This window comes from Chanodichthys erythropterus, chromosome 22 (genome assembly GCF_024489055.1).
Source record: "Chanodichthys erythropterus isolate Z2021 chromosome 22, ASM2448905v1, whole genome shotgun sequence".
NCBI classification, from domain to species: Eukaryota; Metazoa; Chordata; class Actinopteri; order Cypriniformes; family Xenocyprididae; genus Chanodichthys; species Chanodichthys erythropterus.
The window spans coordinates 15,915,929-15,922,073 of record NC_090242.1 but is presented as its reverse complement, the minus strand read 5'-3'; the positions used below and the strand labels follow the sequence as shown (position 1 = coordinate 15,922,073).

Below are 6,145 nucleotides of genomic sequence, written 5' to 3'. Positions count from 1 at the left end.
TAATAAAAATGAAAAGATAAGATAAATAAGATAAATGCTTCAGATTAATAATTTTTGAGATGCAAATTATTTTCAAATTCATTTTAAATTTTCCCGTGACATCCTGTGATGTGATTCAAGAGGAAAAAAGCTAAAATGTCATTGTTGAAAACAGAAAGAGCCATTTAGCCATTAAAATCGGTGTGCACATTTCATGTACATTAACTTATATTACATTAGGAATGTCTCCACAATTATTAACCTTGAAAAATAAATCTATGCTTGAGAAGCGTGAGTTATCACAATTCCTTATGACAAGGAATCATTATCAAATTCAAACTAGCAAGATACTGAGTAATTGGAGACAAAATCTTTTTCATACTTCGTAGATCATAAACCGTTGAAATCGGTTGAGAAATGTAAATGTTATTGCGCTTTTTGTCTGTTTACTTGCATTTGTTTAATGAGGAGTCTTTCCCTGCATAATATGGCAGACTCATTGACGTATCGCAGCAACAGTCCAAAGCAGCCAATAGGGCGTCTATATATATATATATATATATATATATATATATATATATATATATATATATATTATAGTAAGGTGATGGTGTATGGTAAGGTTGTATTTGTGAGATCCAAATGTGTGCGAGTCTCATTGAGTCCCCAATAAACGAATAATTGAAAGTATGGGATACCCAGAATAATCAAATATCTAAATACATAACCAATATTTATGATTGGTTCCTAATTAGAAACACAGTCTAAATTTTATAATAATATGAAATTGGAGTCAGATTAAGCAGATAGAGTCAAATTAAAACTAAATTCTAATAAATTAAGTGAACCTTACAGAAGTGCAAGTAAAAGATATATACACATAATACTTTGCCCACACCGTTGGATTCCATTGTTTAGCCAGTGGGTGGTCCTTACATGTTGGGAAGGATGATTCTAAGGAACCAGACAGGTGGAATCACAACCAAGGCCATGTTTCCACCGCAGAAACTTTCCCCAGGAACTAGGAACTTTGGGGTGGTACTCTGTGTGTTCGACCGCAGGAACCAGGGTCTAAATGAATGAAAAATCCCTTTCTGAAAGTACCTGCTTGCTAGGTAGTACTTTTTCGAAGTTCCGGAACTTTCGGGGGTGGGACTTGCACAGTGAACATGTTGATTGGTTGAGTTCATGCATCATTTTATTTCAACCATCATTTTTTAAAAGCTGTTGTGGTACATGAAGTAAGAGCTGTTTGCTATTCGAATCAACAATAGAGTTTAAAAAATACAACCAATGGACTGACAAAGAGGTTCAGGCTTTATTAACTAGAACTGGAAACTAGAAAGTGGCGCGCAGTCCTACGTCACCAGATTATCTTCACAGTATTTTAAACCCCTATGGAAACGCAGCTAGCAATATTGGGGGAAAAAGTTCCTGGAAAAAAAAAAATGTTCCAGGTAATTTCGGTGGAAAGTGACAAAGGGGGGCAACAGCGTCTGAAACATCTGAGATTCCTGCAGAGATGTTCTTTGAAAACTTGTGAAGTTCTGCTGTCATTAAAGCTTAAAATTTGTGTTAATTGGAAAAACTGCCTTTGGTCTCAGATTTTTGGAGACCACTGTTTTTGTTAGAAATATTTAGGATACTGAGAGGATTTTTTTATTAATATTATTTGTTTCCTCTATTGACAGTGTTAGCATCATCCCGTGAGTATCACTTTGTGTCTGAGAATAAGACCTGGACTGAAGCTCAGAGATACTGCAGACAGAATTACACTGATCTGGCCACCATTGATAACATGGAGGAAATGAACAGTCTGATCAACACAGTTAATGGGAGTTACAATGGTTCGGCCTGGATTGGGCTGTATAATGATGTCAACAGCTGGAGATGGTCACTGGAAGACAATGATTTCTATCAGGAAGGAGAGAGAGATTTCAGAAACTGGAATCATCAACCAGACAACAGTGGGGGGGATGAATTCTGTACTTTCATGAGCAATTATGGAGAATGGGTTGATTATCCATGTTATTATGTAGCTCATTTTGTTTGCTATGATGGTAAGGACATTACATTTTTTTAGAAGTTCAAATTTTGTTTCGGTAACCACTAATCTGTAAATATATTTGTCATATTTTACATCTCAGGTAGAGAGCATGCCACACAGACTTACATCAGAATCAGTGATCAGAAAACCTGGCCAGAGGCTCGTAGATACTGCAGAGAGCATTACACTGATCTCGTCAATGTGAGAAATCAGACTGAGAACCAAATGATCCTTGAGAGAGCAGGTGGACAAGTCTGGATCGGACTGTACAGAAACAGGGTTTGGTCAAACCACCAGAATACCAGTTATGAAAACTGGAGACCCTATATTCCTGAATCAGAGGCACAACCAAATAATGGTATAAGTGTACGTTTTGAGTTTGGATATCAGCGTTGTATTGCTGTATCATTTACTCATTCAGGTCAATGGACAGATGAGGTCTGCTTTTCCATCATTCCATTCATCTGCTACATCAGTGAGTTGATTATTCTTCATGTCATTCTGTCATCTCTTGTTGTTGGACAATTATTTGTCATTATAGACAGGGGTGCACATAACTTTTTTTGGTCTGGTTCTCAAGGGAGCACCTGGAGATGCTGATTGGTACTCACACATTACATGGCACACTTATCCTACAAGTTGTCATCAGTTTCCTCCTGACTGCTCTCCTCACTATCTTCTTTTCTCTCAGACATGGTAGATGATGATGATTTTTTTTATTTTTTATTAACATTAATGACACAGACAACAGCAGGAATATTAGGCTGCACTACACTTTAAGACTGAATGCATGGACTGACTATACTAACATACATTCAGTTTCTTTTTCAACTCTTTTCTCACTTATGACATAACCGAGCGAATACTTGCAGAGATGGGTATTTTGACTTAATTTTTGTGTGTACGTCTCTGTTCAAGCGCAGGTAAACGCAAAAGAGGAATTCATTCTCTCTCCGTGTGTGCACGCTCTTTGGGTGTGTGAGGCTGTGCGGACAGATAACAGTGAGCGAGTCCTGATTTTCATCTCTTTTCCACATTTAAAATCATTTGACAAACAAACAAACAAACAAAAAAAGACATCCAAATGAAAAACTTTAACTCTATGATGGTTAAACTTAGCAGTTAATCCGGGAATCACATATGTGCCGAATCATGGGGCCTGATCCTTACGGATTATGGATCAACTGCAATCTGTTGCACACCTTATAATTAATGAACACTTTTATCATCATGATTACTATATTACCAGAGATACTCTCATAAGTAAACGTGTCCCTGTCCCCAAAAATGTTGGTACTCAAAAGCGCTTCCCTCCATGTTTTCTGGTGCGCACCATTTATTTTTGCCATGCATGCACCAGTTATGTGCACCCCTGATAATAGATATCACTATTTTGTTGTAAAATATATTGTTTAAAACCCAAGTTTCCAATCTTCTTACACTGTAAAAAAAAAAAAAGATGAAATTTACTGTTAAAAAAACCCTGCAGCTGTGGTTGCTAGTACTTTACTGTAAAAAAAATTTGGTAGAAGCATTTTAGCTTTCGAAAGACTTAAATTTACAAACAAAAAAAGATAGTCCACAAAGAATGTCTGCCTGGCGGGGTAATCCTTGTCTCCCTTTCAACGCCTTTAAGTTCTCGTCCATGCTTACGGCCAAGGTGTACAGAGCCGCTGGACAGGCCGTCTCCGCCCTGCACGCCATGGCCCTCTGGCAAGTCAACCAGGCCAAGGCATTCACCACCTTTGGCTTAACCTGGCAGATATGAGGGAGATCGACCAATTACGGTTCTTTGAATCCCTGTACTCCCAGGCTGGCCTCTTCAGCTACGCAGTCGATAACTTCGCCCAGCAGCTCTTCGCTGCACAGAAGCAGGAGGAGGCGATTAAGCAAATCCTGCACCGGTGGCCTACTGCTGTCTCCAGCCCCTGCTGGCTGCAGGAAGGTCACCCTCCTGCTGCATCCACCTCCTCTCCCGCATGGCCACATCCGTCCCAGCCCCTGCCAGACCCGCAAAGCGTCAGGGTAAGCACCACTCCTGAGACGGGTGACCTAGTGATGGAGGGATCAGATCTTCACCGGATCTCTGGATCTCCTATCTCTAGATCCCAAGAGGGCATGGATGGCAGTGTGCGACGCTATGCCTTGTCATTCTCTTATCGCCAGAGGGCAGCAGTGTGCGGTTTGAGGACACAAGGCCTTCTCACACTCTGTGCCCAACTGTAAAGCCAGGCGAGTGTTGCACCACACACTCTGACCACACTCCGGGACGCTATGTCTTCCGGGTCAGGTCCCTGTGCTCCACCTTGCTGCATTAGTGCAGGTACATCTATGGTCCCTCTGAGGTCCTTTGGTATAGCCACTCCGTGGCAGATTGCTGAAGGAAGCAAGTTTTGTGTCAATCAGCCGAGAGTTCTGGGTATATGTGACAATAAGTTAAGTTTGCTTTCTGGAGTTCCCTGATCACATTTTCTCTTGGATTTCCTTGCCAGAACAAATGTGTCTTATAAACACACAGTTATGGCAGCCAGAGAAAAACTAATGTTAAAAGTCAAGGGTCAATTGGTAAAGTAAGGGAACACCATAATGGTGACTTCAAAACATATTTAATAAAACATCAACCTCTGTTAATTCTCAATAATAACTTTACATATATGAAAGAAATAATGCTAAATTGGTTTGTAATACAATTTTTTATGGTAAAAGTACAACCACAGCTGCCAATTGTTTACTGTAAACTTAACCCTTGTGCGGTCCTTATTTGTGAACCACACTCATGTTCCTTATGGTCAAAAAAGACCGGACACCTGAAATATAACCTTTTTCCCCTCAGTAAAATCAATGTAATATGTTTTTGTTCAATAATATTTTGCCTTTTTTAATTTGCATTTTGAGAGAATTTTGTGGTATTAAATAATATTTATACAATAATTATACATTTTTTTGTTTTTTGAAAACAATACAATTTTTTTTGGCATTTCAGCTTAATTATTTCAAAATTATTTCAAAATTTTTATTTAAAATTCTTAAACTTTTCTTTGAGTTACAGCTGCACTAGTTCATAGGGGTGTGTGTGTGCATGTGTCTATTTCACACTCTTGGTGTTTCAGAGTGTCACCCATTCACTGCTATATTGCTTTTTTTCTGCATTGTGGCAGATTTGTAGATCATGTACACAATATAATCTCTCAGTTTTCATATTTTTGCCGATTTCCCATTTATTTCCTATGGTGGCCATTTTTGACAGCGAAGACCATGAGTGTGACTATTTTTTTTTACGACCTCTATACAACCTTTTTTGTGTCTTCACATACCAAGTGCCATAAAAGTCAACAAATTTCATACCATTCCGATGAAGCTATGATTTTTTTAAATTTAAAAATGTAAATACATTTTTTTCGGTCTAAAGTGACTGAAGACTGCAAGAGGGTTTTAAGCTCAGTGCTATAAAACCTAAAATATTGCTACCATATTTTTATTACTTCAATACTTCAACCACAGCTGCGAGTATTTTACTGTAAATTATATAAAATGTCCCTTTAGATCTATTACAGTTTTCCACATTCTATATTAAGGGAACATACTTGTTAACTAATTAACATTTTTTTATGTAGCATTTTTACAGTCTTTTACCATTAAAAGTACAAACATTTTTTACAGTGTATGTTTGTACACAAAGCTGTTCTTATAGCTGTTGACATAGAGTAAGCATAAAGCTAGTGTTTGACATTGAACACTGTCGAGAACAGTATGTTACATTTTTCATTTGTCACTCAAAGGTACCTGCATACAATCTAATTGCACCCGCCAGTATCACTTTGTGTCTGAGTCTAAAACCTGGACTGAAGCGCAGAGATACTGCAGAGAGAAATACACTGATCTGGCCACCATTGATAACATGGAAGAAATGAAGAGGCTCATTAAAACAGTACGTGGTACCTACTATGGCAAAGCTTGGATTGGTCTTTATAATGATCTGAACAGCTGGAGATGGTCTCTGGATAATACAGCATTAGAGGGAGGTTTTAAATGCTGGTATGATCAGCAACCAGTAAACTTGGGTGGACAGAGTCTGTGTGCATACATGACATACTATTATGAATGGAATAAAGAATTTTG

At 38.2% G+C, this 6,145-nt stretch overlaps 1 long non-coding RNA gene across 1 annotated transcript; it reads left to right on the top strand.

The window, feature by feature from the left end:
• The first annotated feature begins 1,913 nt into the window (after positions 1–1,913).
• LOC137012386 (uncharacterized) lies at positions 1,914–5,939 on the top strand. Its single transcript, XR_010893563.1, has 3 exons — positions 1,914–2,039; positions 2,127–2,501; positions 5,806–5,939. It is a non-coding gene; the product is annotated as an uncharacterized lncRNA (long non-coding RNA).
• The last annotated feature ends 206 nt before the right edge of the window (positions 5,940–6,145 follow it).